The following is a 14,781-nucleotide window of genomic DNA, read 5'->3' as shown; positions in this document are numbered from 1 at the left end:
CACACACACACACACAAAAACAGCCTGTACACATGAGCACTGCAACACTGGACGCAATAGAACCATCTGTGTCTATTTTTGCTTTTTTAAATATTAGATATAATGGCTTGAATCACCTTTGATTCTTTATTAACAGAAGGTCATGTTCACTGTTTCAAGAGAAAATATGTTAAAATCAGTGCCTGCCTAGTAGGCCCATCATAGTCTCTTCGTCTTAAAACAACGTCTATTAAGAGAGAGAAAAGAGACAGTGTAAAAAACTAAGAAATGGGAATGCCAAAATATGGACAAAATCACCACCAACTCAAAAGGAAATGGAAATAGACTAAGAAAATATATCTTCACGAAATAAAGAACATGTGAAAAAATATCCAAAGATATTCCAATTGTTGCATTACAAGCTACCCCCAAAACTTAGCCGCTTAAAATAATACCCATTCTCTTATATTTCCTGGTTTTGTGGGTCAGAAGCCGGGCAAGTCCAGGTGGGGGACCCCTCTGCTCCATGTTGCACTGGTGGCTGTCACCCGCTGGGCTCAGCTGTGCTGCTGAAGGGGCACCGACACAGCCTCTGCAGGGTGGTAACCTTAGCCTGGCGAGGCTTCCACGGCGGGGCTCAGAGTCCAAGAGCAAACATTCTAGCGGACAGAGTAGAAGCTGGATGGGCTTCCATGCTGGGCCTTAGAAAGCCTATGGATCCTGTGGTCATGCTTCTGTGGTCAAAACAGTCATAAGAACACCCAGGTCCATAAGGAAGGGACAGGCACTCACCTCTTCATGAAAGAAGCATCAAATACTTCGTGGCCATGTTTTAAAATTCTATGTTCAGAACCCCACTGTCCAGTCCCTGGTAAGAATTTGTCCACTTTGACATATTCACATATATTCAGAGGCAACAGCTTCCAGAAAGTAACTAGGCCTAAGTAGGAGAGTCTAGGACTAGAATAGGACATTTTGAGCAGAACATCACTTATAAATGATGTTCTAAAGGAAGATCTCTAACAGTAAATGTGCTAGAAATTGTAGTCAGTCATTCATTTGTAGACCTACTTACTATATATCAAGGGTCTACTATTTGCCAGGTCCTGTACTAAAAGATACAGATGCAGCAATAAAAAAGTTGGACATTTTCTCTGTTCTCACCACTCTGAGAATTAAGGTGCCCAAGAGCACAGGTAAGAAATGGGAAACCCTTTTGTCCAGCAGAGCCCCCACTGGACAGTGCATTTCCCAGTAGCTTCTAGCTGTTATCTCAGAGCCACTTGACAGATAACTAATGGAGAAGTGATGGTCAACTGGCAGTCCACACAGTCTGATGGTTTACAAATTCCAGATCTAGATAAGACTCACTTTACTTCAGGTTGAATTAAGAGAGAAAACAATAAAATCAGCACCTACACAATGAAAACCTAACAAAAGTCTTATAAGAAAAGAATTATATATATACCCCACTCAATTGTGAACATAAATTTTTTAAATGCAAAATAAATTATTATCCAAATAAATCCCTCAGTATATTAAAAGTGTAATACATTAAGACCAAGTTGGATTTACTCTAAGAATAAAGGTTTAAAAAGAAGAAAAAAACACATGATCATTTCAATAGATGGAGAAATAGCATGTGTTAAAATTTAACATTGAGGGTCTTCCCTGGTGGCGCAGTGGTTGAGAGTCCGCCTGCCAATGCAGTGGACGTGGGTTCGAGCCCTGGTCCGGGAGGATCCCACATGCCATGGAGCAACTAAGCCCGAGAGCCACAACTACTGAGCCTGTGCTCTAGAGCCCGCCAGCCACAACAACTGAGCCCACGTGCCACAACTACTGAGCCTGCGCACCTAGAGCCTGTGCTCCACAGCAAGAGAAGCCACCGCAATGAGAAGCCTGCCCACCACAATGAAGAGTAACCCCCGCTTGCCACAACTAGAGAAAGCCCACGCACAGCAACGAAGACCCAACACAGCCAAAAATAAAAACAAATAAATAAATTAATTAAAAAACAACAACACTAAGTGTTGGTGAGTATATGGAGCTACTGAAAAATCTCATTCAGGGATGATGGGTCTTTAAATAGGCACAACATTTTTGGAAAACTGGCTTTATTTACTGTAGTTGAAAATACACAAGCCTATGACCCATCAATTCCTGCCCTAGTTACATAAACAACAGAGACATGTGTGAGAATGTGCAAGATAACATTATTTGTAAGTATAAAAACAAAGGAAAATATACCGTGTATCATGTATAAAAAGTTCAAAAACAAGAATATATATATGCTTTAGGGATGTAAGTTTTTTTAATTAAAAATAAAGCCAATGAGGTGATGATCATAAAAGCTAGAATACCATATATATTTTTGGAGAAATGGATATAGGAAATATCCATGGGAAATGGAGATATCCAATATCCATTGGAAATATGGAAATGGAAATAGGTTCTGTACCTATTGGAACAATGCTCAATGATAAATCACTGAGGTGTACACATTTGTTTTATATACATGTCTTCAATATATTATATTTCACAATAAAAAAGAAAAGGGGGAAAGAATAATAGTGAACCAAGATTCTAGTTGTAAACAGTGGGAGAAAATTCAAGCCAACAATAAGAAGCACGCTTAATTTTTGAACTCTGCAGATATTTCTGCTAAACTCATATATATCGTATCTATGGTTATTGAAACTTCTCTATGGTTAGAAATTTATTGTTTTATAATTTTAAAAGCTACATCTAAAACATGTCAGAATCAAACAAGAATGCTTGCTACCACCACATTGATATAATAGTACTTGGGGATGTTACGTAATAAAATATTGGAATAGAATAAAATAAGGAGCATAAATTTGGAAATTAGGTGTCAAAATTATCACTCTTTGCATGTTTACTTAAAAAAAAACTCAAGGATGCTATGTGAATAAAAATATTGAATGAAAGAATTATCTGCAAATTGACAGCTTTTTCTCATACCAACAATATATTCTTAGGAAATATAATAGAAAAATAGGCTTCATGGACTATTTCATTATTATAAAATAAATATAAATATGCATACATATTTATTATACACTTATCTATTATAAATATTTAAAATAAATAAAATAAAAGGGATAAACTTAAAATTTGTCAAAGAACTATATATTTTTAAATAATTTACAAAGAGACACATAAGCAGAAAAGCATATCATGTTCTTGAATGAAATCTTCAAAATTATAAAGATCTCAATGCACTGAAAATGGATCTACGAATTGAATGTAACCCAAGTCAAAACCTCAATATGAATAAATAACTCTGACATTCAGCTGAAGAAATAAATCGCAAGAGTAAGAGGAAAGCAGCAGAAAGATAAGAAACCCCAACTTCTGCCCCTCCATAAAAGCAACGAAAACTTGGCCGGAACTGTCAGAATTCGCTTTTCTTCAGAAGTTGGAAAATTAATCAAAGGGTTACAGGAACCATAAGAGCATTTACTCAACAAAACAGCTGAATCTCAGTGAGAACCACAAGATTTTTGGTGTCTGAGTCACCCCATTCCCATTGCCAACTCCCTTGCTCAGTGGTAGCCGTGAAAATAATTCCCTGCATCTCCTGTACTGGATGGAGCAGAACAGACCTCATTTACAAGAATTTTAATCATTTATTTTGACCTATCTGATGTCTCCCTGGAAGACTGGCTCAAAAGGCTTGTCTTTGTTTTACCTGATGCAGAACCGGCCCACGCTAAAGCATTTGTCTAAAACTGTTACAGGCTAATGCTTTCCTTGCTGCTGCCTGGATGACAGATAACATTTGGTGCAAAAAACTCACGAACCAAAAACCTTGGAAGGAAAGGCTAGAGAAGGGAATTGCCACAGTCCCGGGGACTGAGAAGTCCTTGTGCACACCTATGCTGTGCGCAGGCTCAGGAAAGGTCCAAAAAGGACCTAAGTGCTCACCTCTGTTCTGATCTGAGGCTCAGTGAAGGAGTGAAGCTAAGACAGAGTTGTATACTTCTTGGCCGAGTACTGAAGGTGTGTCCACACACACACACACACACACACACACACACACACACACAGCTCCTGTTCCAAGACCGGGAAATAATTTGGTTCCAGATATTTAAGGAAATCTCTGTCATTAGTTGACAACTAAGTTAACTGTAAGGAGACTTCAACGGCTATAAATGACAAATAATACATACAGAATTTACAGAACTCATCCAGAAAGTCACTAAAACACAAATAAAAATGCCTGCTGTAAGCAGCAATAAAAAATTATCCTGGGAAGGGGAGAGAATCTGGTTTCTAGAGGGATCACCTTATCATGTTCATATAACCCGTTTTCAACAAAAAAAGGACAGTGTGAATCATGCAAGGAAACGAGAAAGTGTGACCCATACACACGAAAGGAAGCAAACAACAGAAACTGTCCCTGAGGAAGCGCACACGTGGTATTGTCTAGACCAAGACTCTAAATATGCTCAAGGAGAAAAAGGAAGCTATGCCTAAAAACTAAAGGAAAGTTTGAGAATGATGTCTCACCAAATAGAAATTATTCGGTAAAGAGTGAGAAATTATAAAGAGGAATGAAATACAAATTCTGACGTTAAAAAGTACAATAGGGCTTCCCTGGTGGCGCAGTGGTTGAGAGTCCGCCTGCCGATGCAGGGGACGTGGGTTCATGTCCCAGTCCGGGAGGATCCCACATGCCACGGAGCGGCTGGGCCCGTGAGCCATGGCCGCTGGGCCTGCGCGTCCGGAGCCTGTGCTCTGCAACGGGAGAGGCCACAACAATGAGAGGCCCGCGTACCGCAAAAAAAAAAAAAAAAGTACAATAACTGATATGAAAAACTCACCAGAGGGATTCAACAGCAACTCCAGTTGTTAGAAGAATCAATGAACTTTGAGCTAGGTCAATAGAGTACCCATCTGAGGACTGGATGGAAAAAGAATGAAGAAAAAGGAGAAGAGCCTCAGAAACCTGTGGGACACCATCAGACGTACCAGCATTACACATACCGGGAGTCCCACAAGGCAAAGAGAGAGAGAAAGAATCAGAAATATTATTTCAAACACTATTGGCTGAAAAATTCCCAAATTTGATGAAAACCATTATTCTATACATTCAAGAAGCTCAACAAACTCTAAGTAGAATAAATTTATAGATGTACACCTAGATACATCATAATGAAATTATCCGAAGACAAAAACAAAGAGATGATCTTGAAAGCAGCAAGACAGAAGCAATCCATCATGTACCAGTTATCACAAATGAGATTAACGTCTGAAACCACGGATTCCAAAAGGCAGTGGCGTGCCATACTGAAAGTGCTGAAAGAAAAAAAACCATTTCAACCACCCTATATCCAGAAAGACTACCCTTTAAAACGAAGGAATGGGGACTTCCCTGGTGGCCCAGTGGTTAAAACTCCGTGCTTCCAATGCAAGGGGGCACAGGTTCAACCCCTGGTCAGGGAACTGAGATCCTGCATGCCGCGCTGTGTGGCCAAAAAAAAGAAGAAGAAGGAGAAATTAAGAAACCTGCAGATAAAAATCAAAAGGGTCTGTCATGAGCAGACATACCCTACAACAAATGCTAAAGGGAGCCCTTCAGGCTGAATAGAAAGACACTAGATAATAACTCGAGTCCACATGAAGAAATAAAGAGCACCAGTAAAGGAGACTAAATAGGTAAATATAAAAGAATAAATGTATGTTTGTTTGTAACTCCTTGTATTTTTAATCTGATATAAAAGACAGATATATAAAGCAATAATTATAAATAATAAATATAAATCTATGTTTATGGGCAAGCAATGTATAAAAGAGAGAGAGAAGACACAAACTAAGGAATGAAAGAGGAGACATTATGCTGACCTTACAGAAATGAAAAAGGCTGTAAGGGAATACCATGAACATTTGTATGCCAACAAATCAGATAGCCTGGATGAAATGGAACAATTCCTATAAATGCACAAACTGCCAAAACTGACTCAAGAAGTAATAGACCTATTAGCTAAGAAGACTGAGTGATGATGATGATGATGATGATGATAATTACAACTTCCAACAAAGAAACACTGAGCACTCAATATATTTATTGGTGAATTCTGCTAAAACTATAAAGAAGAATTAATACCAATCATTCTCAAATTTTCCAAAAAGAAGAGAAGTGAACGCTTTATAACTCATTCTATGAGGCCAGTATTTCTCTGATACAAAAGCCAGACAATGACATCACTAGGAAAGGGAATTATACAGCAATATTCCTCATAAATATAGAGGCAAAAGTCCTCAACAAAATACAGGAGAACTGAATGCAACAACATATAAAAAGGGTTATACCTTATAATCAAGTGAGATTTATCCCAGTTAGTAGAATATAGAAAAATCAATTCAGGTAATACATCATATCAATAGAATAAACATACGATCATCTCAATAGATGCAGAAAAAATTGAAAAAAATGCAACACCCTTTCATGATAAAAACATTCAACAAACTAGAAATAGAGAAGACCTTCCTCTACCTGATAGAGGCCATTTATGAAAAATTCACAGCTAACATCATACTTTTTAAAATAAATTTATTTATTTTTGGCTGAATTGGGTCTTTGTTGCTGCACATGGGCTTTCTCTAGTTGTGGCAAGTGGGGGCTACTCTTTATTGCGGTCCGTGGGCTTCTCATTGCAGTGGCTTCTCTTGTTGCAGAGCACAGGCTCTAGACATGAGAGCTTCAGTAGTTGTGGCTCGTGGGCTCTACAGCGCAGGCTCAGTAATTGTGGTGCATGGGCTTAGTTGCTCTGCAGCATGTGGGATCTTCCCTGACCAGGGCTCGAACCCTTGTCCCCTGCACTGGCAGGCAGATTCTTAACCACTGTGCCACAAGGGAAGCCCCTAACATCATACTTAATGATGAAAGACTGAACACTTTTGCCTAAGATTTGGAACATGACAAGGATGTTTGCTCTCATAATTTCTATACAACATTGTACTGGAGGTTACAGCCAGAACAGTTAGATAAGAAAAAAGAAATAAAAGCCATCTACAATGGAAAAGAAGACACAAAGCTATCTCTATTTGCACATGGCATGAGCTTATATATTGAAAGTTCAAACATCCATTAAAAATATCTATTATAGCTAACAAACTAGGTCAGCCAGGTTGCAGCATACTAGATGGATATACAAAAATTAGTTGCATTTCTATATACTAGTAGTGAACATTCTGAAATTAAATTAAGAAAACAATTTAAAATAGCATCAAAAAGAATAAAATACTCGTTTTATTAATTAGTTTAACAATTAGCTTATTCATTAGAATTAATTTAACAAAAGATGTGCACGACTTTTACAGTGAAAACAATGGAACACTGTTGTATTAAATAAGATCTAAATAAATCGAAAGAGAATAAAACTGTACTACTTTCTCACACCGTATACAAAAATAAACTCAAAATGGATTAAAGACTTAAATATAAGGCCTAAAACCATAAAACTCCCAGAAGAAAACATAGGCAGTTCTCTCTTTTAAATAAGTCTTAGCAATATTTTTTTGGATACGTCTCTTCAGGCAAGGGAAACAAAAGCAAAAATAAACAAATGGGACTGTATCAAACTAAAAAGCTTTTGCACAGCAAAGGAAACCATCAACAAAATGAAAAAGTCGCCTACTGAATGGAAGAAGATATTTGCAAAAGATATTTCCAATAATGGGTTAATATCTAAAATGTACAAAGAACATATACAACTCAACATCAAAGGAGAAAACAACCCGATTAAAAAATGGGCAGAGGACCTGAATGGACACTTTCCAAAGAAGACACACTGATGGCCAACAGACACATGAAAAGATGCTTAGTATCACAAATCATCAGGCAAATACAAATCAAAACAACAATGAGATACCACCTCACACCTCTCAGAATGGCTATTATCAAAAAAACAACAAATAACAAGTGTTGGTGAAGATGTGGAGAAAAGGGAAACCTCATGCACTGTTGGTGGCATTCTAAATTGGTGCAGCTACTATGGAGGTTTCTCAAACAATTAAAAATAAAACTACCATACGATCCATAAAAATAAATAAATAAATAAATAAACAAATAAATAGACATCCAGTATTCATGGTATGGAAAACAATATTGTTACAATACAAATACCCCCAAAATTGAATTAGAGATTCAGTGCAATCCTTATCAAAATTCCAATTTCTTTTTATGCACAAAAGTACAACCTGATCCTAAAACTCATATGAAATGCAAGGGACCCGAATAGCCAAAACAATCCTGAAAAAGGACAAAGTTGGAAGACTCACACTTCTCAATTTCAAAACTTACTACAAAGCTACAGTAACCAAGACAGTGTGGTAGTGGGACAGGGATAGATATTTAAAACAATGGAATAGAACTGAGAGCCCCAAAATACATTCATAATCAATGGTCAATTGATTTTTGACAAGGTTTCCAAGACCATTCAATGCAGGAAAACAATCATCCTTTCAACAAACAGTATGGGATAACTGCATATCCCTGAGCCAAAAAATAGATTTGGACCCCTACCTCACACCATAGGGAAAAATCAGTTCAAAATGAATCAAAGACCTAAATGTCAGCACAAATACTACAAAACTCTTAGAAGAAAACACAGGGGTACATTTCTATAACTTTGGCTTTGGCAAATGATCCTTTGATATGACACCTAAACCACAGGCACCCAAAGAAAAAAAGACAAATTGAACTTCATTAAAATGAAAGATTTTTGTGTATTAAAGGATTTTATAAAGAAAGTAAAAAGACAACCCACAGAATGGGAGGAAATAGTTGCCAGTTAACTGTCTGATAAAGGTCCAATATCCAGGATATATAAGGAAATATTACAACTAAACAATATATGTCAAATAACCCAGTTTAAAATGGACAAAGGACTTAAATAAAATTTCTACAAAGAATTGGAATAGAATATCTCCAAAGGAAGGAATTTCTCCAGAAAAGACATAGAGATATACAGATGGCCAACCAGCACATGAGAAGGTGTTCAACATAATTAATCTCTAGGAAAATGCAAATAAAAACTATGAGATGCCATTCACACCCACTAGAATAGTTATAAAAAAAAAGAAAATAGAAGATAATAAGTGTTGACAAAGATGTGGAAAAATCAGGAGCCTTTCACATTGCTATAAAAATTTAAAATAATGCAGCCACTGTATAAAAGTTTGGCAGTTCCTCAAACTTTCTAAAAATAGAATTACCATATGACTGATAAGTTTCACTCCTACACATACACACAAGAGAAATGAAAAGATATGTTTAGAGAAAAACTTGTATATGACTCCTCACAGCAGCATTATTTGTTATAGTCAAAAATTAGAAACAACACAAAAATCCATCAACAGCTGAATACGTAAGCAAAATGTGGCATATGCATACTGGAATATTTTTCAGCCATAAAAAGGAATGAAACACTGATACAATCTTGAAAACATCATGCTAAATGAAGAGCACCAGACACAAAGGACATACACTGTAAGATTCCATTTATGTGAAATATTCAGAAAAGGCAAAGCCGAAGAGCCAAAAGTAGATTAGTGGCTGCCGGGGGTTGGCGGTGCCAGAGTTGACACTGATTATAATAGGTATGGGGCCTCTTTGGGGATGATAGAAATGTTTTGGAACAGATGGGTGGTGAGAGTTGTACAATATACAAAAACGCTCAAACCAGCTGAATTGCACAGTTGAAAATGATGAATTTTAAGTCATGTAAATTGTACCTCAATAAAAATATCTAATAACAATACATACTAAAATATTTACAGATGACATAACATCTGGGATTTGCTTCAAAATGATCTTGAGGTTAGGGGTTGGAGTAAATAATATCAATAGACTGGTTCAGTGTTGATAAACTTGTAGCTGGCCATGGTAAGAGTGGGTTCATTAGAGCATTCTCCTTACTTTTGGATATATTTGGAACTTTGCATAATAAAATTATTTTTAAAGAACAACTAAGTAAAATGTTTTTAAAAGGATACTGAGGAATAGTTATTATAAAGCTGCATAATCAGAATCAGTGGACTGTGCTGGAAACTAATGTTAAGAAACAGACCTAAGAACATTACATGAAGGATTTGGAATTTTAAATCAGTAAGAAATAAATGATCAGTAATTGGGATACCTAGATAATCCTTTAGAAGAAAAATAAATGGGTTAATAGCCTTACCTCATACCATACATACAAATATAATCCACAAGGATTATATTTTAAATAAAATTAAAAATATATAAGAACAAAGTATGTAAATATGAAACAAAATTAGGGAAATGTCAATGAATATGTAATCCTGGGGGCAGTTCTCCTAAGTCTAATACAAAAAACAGATCTTGGAATTTTTTTAAATATCATAAATTGAGAAAAAATATTGCTCACATATGGAAAGAGGTTAATAGTTAAAGAGAAAAAAAGGTGTTTTCTTTTTTTAAATTTTTGGCTGCATTGGGTCTTTGTTGCTGCATGCGGGCTTTCTCTAGTTGCAGCAAACAGGGGCTACTCTTCGTTGCAGTGCACGGGCTTCTCATTGCAGTGGCTTCTCTTGTTACGGAGCACAGGCTCTAGGTGGGCAGGCTCAGTTGTGGCACACAGGCTCAGTAGTTGTGGCCCACGACCCCTAGAGCACAGGCTCAGTAGTTGTGGCACACGGGCTTAGTTGCTCTGTGGCATGTGGTATCTTCCCGGACCAGGGCTCGGACCCGTGTCCCCTGCATTGGCAGGCAGATTCTTAACCACTGTGCCACCAGGGAAGCCCCAAAAAAGGTATTTTAATGAAAAACTAATTTAAAGGGTGAACAAATAATTCACAGAAAAATGAAATACATGCCCAAGATACTAAGCACAGTTCCCTTTCTTGCTGTCTAATAACTGAGACTCTTTCTGCTTTGGAGAGGCCCCTTCGTGAGTTGTGGAGGCAAAAATGAGGAACTCAATTCACAAGAACGGAAACTGTAAGTTACTCTCTCTCCTAGGCCCTTACAGTTTGGGCATAGGCCTGTGATCTGGGCTAACAAATATTTTTAAAATAATAATTTCCATTTTTTGATGTAGACAGTTTCTTCACACTCTACTAGCAGATATATAAGTTGGCCCTACCTTTTCGGAGAAAATTTGTCAATATTTATCGAAAGCTGTTAAAAAAGTGAGGGAACTGACTCAGCAATTACACTTCTGAAAATTATTGTAGGGAAATAATCACACAAGTATAAAAATGCATCTACTAGGTGTTCATGATAGCATTGTACATCTCAGCAAAACAATGAGAAGCAGTCTGAATGCAGCACCAGAAGACTGACTACACAAACCATGGGGCACCCCTGTATGAGAACTAGATGCAAACATCAAAGCTGATGACTTGAAAACTTAGACTAAAAGCCAGTATCTGCAATAGGATCTCATATTCCTATGTCCATATGCATGTGCATGTGTTGTATACACACATATTCAGGAAAAAAATCTCCAAGTTTAAACATCAACATGTCAACAGCGCTTGCCTCCAGGTGTGAGCACCTAATAACCAAGAGCTTTTGTTTTTCCCTTTTGTTTGTTCGCTTTGTTTTGCTCACGTATATTTTCTATTTTCCAAAATAATATATACTCTTCCTTTAAAAGCGGGCACGTATTTAGAAATAATATCTTCTCTGAAGTAAAAAAAAAATTTCCACCAACATATTTTTGTTTATCTGTATCTTAAATGTCCCGTAAAATGACTTCATATTCTACAAGTTATACTAAGAATAGAGGGTTTTATTAATCATGGACAAACCACACTCATTATATCAGAGCAATGATCCACTTTTTTTTTTTCTGAAAACAAGTTTTATATAAATAAGTGTTTAAATACATTACATAACATTAAAACTGAAGGCGAAAAAACCCCAAAGAAAACCAAAAACCAGCTTGTTACTTCACGTGGCATTGGGCAGCTCTGCTAGTAAGTTGCGAGCTCTACAGCTGCATGACTGATACATCGGTTTGAAATTTGTTCCCTTGTCCAAAGTTTAACTCTGATAGAAGGTTGGCCTCACATTCTAGTTTGCTCATCGATCAGCTGGGATATGTCTGGTCAAAAAGACCTTGGTGGCAAGCCAGATGTCCTGTCACCTCAATAGAAGGAAGGCGGCTGCTCTAAGCTCTGCCCACCTGGTCACGTTGGAGATACCAGGGGATCTTTCCCCTGACGATCAGAGACTCCCTCTAGCAGTACAGCTGCCGCCGCTGCCTCACCCCATCCTCCACTCTCAGCTTCACCGAGGGCTGTTCAGGTGGCGACATTCTCTTAGGGCAGGGAACTCTGTAGAGGGATTGCTGGGAGCTTCTGGCCAGACACAGCCGCCTGTGATCTCGGGGCTCTGGACTTGGCTGAAACATCACCGTTATTGCTTTGTTTCAGGCCGGACCCTGCCAGGTGCCTACTGCTTGACCTCTGTTTAAATGAGGGACTTCAAGGCTACACAGCATGGCTGTTTTCAGTTTATTGCGTGAAGCAGTTACACTCGTCCAAGTTAACAGCAGACCCCAAGTGGTTACATTACACAAGCTGCGAGGTTTGTAAACTTGTGACAAGGGACAGAAGGAAAATTCTACTCATTGCAAGGAAATCCTCACTTAAGCTTCAACGAGCCAGGAGCACTTAAAACCCATGAACCTTCAGCTGATCGCCCTTAGCCAGTCCAACCTCTGCGAGGAACTGGCATATGTTCTTGCGCTGGTCACCCTGTAGCTGAATTACTTCTCCATATTCTGGACGCTCAATTACAGTTCCATCGCAGGCAAATTTCTTCCTAAACGCCTTCACTAGCTTCTTTGTATCGTAATCATCAGCGATCCCTTGGACAGTAGTAAGGGTCTTCCTGCCGTTTCTCTGTTGAATTCTTGTATAGATATAAGATCATCACCCTTACTTGCATCAGCAAAGGGGTCGAAAGAGTGGAGGTTCTGGATGGCGGACATACGATACGATTCCTTTTCCTCGGTGGAAACGGCCTGCGGAAGGCGGCGGCTGGAGAAGGCGGGCGGGGGGTACGGAGCGTCGGGAAGCGAGGGGGCTCGAGGGGGAGGCTGCTGGGTTCTCGGCGGCGGCTCAGTGACTGGGGCTATGATCCACTTTTTAATTCAACTCTGGCTTGTCCTTCAGTAAGTAAATGAAAGCAGTGAGCTTTGGACAAACCCCGCTTAAATGGGCCACCATCTTAAAAATTCAGGGAGATTTACCACCAGCACACTTGCAGTAAAGTCTGTGGGCTTTATATGTGGAAACTTTTGTTATTGTACCTTTTCCTTTGGTATTCTGTTCTCTTGAACACCATTTATCCTTAAATGCAAAAAAAATTTTTGCCATATTTTTATAATTCACAGACTTTGCTAGGACTGTGCCATAACTAGTAATAATAGAATTATGTGTAATAGGAATCCTACATGTTGGACATAACTCCAACGCTGCAACTTATTTAAAGATAGATTTTTTTCAAGTTGGGCTTATAAATCATTTACAAAGAAACTGAGCAGGCCTGAAACTACAGTCCAACTGTCACATTCCTGTAATGTGATCACAGCTGCTCGGGGCTGGCGGCCGCAGCGGTGAGGGAGCGCAGAGCTGAGGGCCCCGCCAGACCGTCAGGAACAGAGCTCTCGCACTTGCCAGATATTAGATCAACAACCATTAAATATAATATGAACCATCTTCCGTGGCCAGGGCTCAAAAGCTGCAAGTACAAACAGCTACAGATATGTCACTGGAGACGCGGGGCCCAGCACACCGACGGTCCCCAAGCTGCAGGGGGAACCTCGCCTCCACGGCCTCAAGCCCTCCTGTCACAAAGTTCTGGTTCTCTGGACCCAAATGCACAGACGCGTCCATTCTCCGTGAGTTACGCACACACGTCGGACCCCACGTCTGCCTCACAACACATGCACCCATTTGGCTTTTACGGGGGGAGGAAGTGGCCTCAACTGTGCAAGAACCCAACACAGGTTTCGGGCTCTCGCCTGAGGGACTTGGTTCCAGGGTGTGTGAACCTGGTGTTCACTGCTGGTAAAGAACAGCTCTGTCCTGAAGGGGGTCAGAGGTCCAGCGGCCACGCCTCCCCCCTACCCCGCTTACAATGCCTTCTACCTCTCTATTCTGTGGATCAGATAAAAATAAGACATCACTTACCAAAAGGGTGACTTTTAACGTTGTCCTGAGACACAGGTCTAAAGTCTATGATTAGAGAATTATTTTTCTGAGAAGTGTTACAAACCTACCTAAAACATAACACACACACACACACACCCATGATTTCTGAAACAACAGCAACGTCTTTTGCATTTTAGAGAGTTTATTTGTGCTTTGATTTCATAGTCCCCACTCGTGAGGGCCCCTCCACACCAAGTCCCACTGCTTTTGTCAGAGACCCGAACACTGCCCAGCATTAGTTTGGTTTTTTCACATTTACTGTCTGTGTTCTTCGCTAGATTAAGTTTTATGAAAACAAGGATCTCACCAGCCTGTCTGTTACTGTTTTTCATGGCACTAAGTAATTCTGATTGAATGAATGTATGAATGTTTGAATGTGTTACATTTGATACATAAAATTATATTCTCTTGACTTTAATATTTTAATAAAAGTGATTGCTGCCAGTTTCCTTAGGTCAGTTTTCACACGCTCATATTTACATATTTATGTGAAAGAGTTAGGAAGCAATGATGTTTTCTGCAATTAACAATGACCTTCAGCCTTTGTATGTTTTCCTGCTGAAGCTCATCCTTGCTGTGCCC

General features: G+C 38.8%; 1 pseudogene across 1 annotated transcript; it reads right to left on the bottom strand.

Annotated features, from left to right (window-relative positions):
- Positions 1-12,654: 12,654 nt before the first annotated feature.
- LOC309972037 (eukaryotic translation initiation factor 1-like) lies at positions 12,655-13,035 on the bottom strand (annotated as a pseudogene). The gene has a single exon. The product of its transcript is annotated as a eukaryotic translation initiation factor 1-like (transcript).
- Between the last annotated feature and the right edge of the window lie 1,746 nt (positions 13,036-14,781).

Source organism: Leucopleurus acutus, assembly GCF_964270905.1.
Source record: "Leucopleurus acutus genome assembly, chromosome: 15".
Taxonomy (NCBI): Eukaryota; Metazoa; Chordata; class Mammalia; order Artiodactyla; family Delphinidae; genus Leucopleurus; species Leucopleurus acutus.
This window is presented reverse-complemented; position numbering and strand designations above follow the sequence as displayed.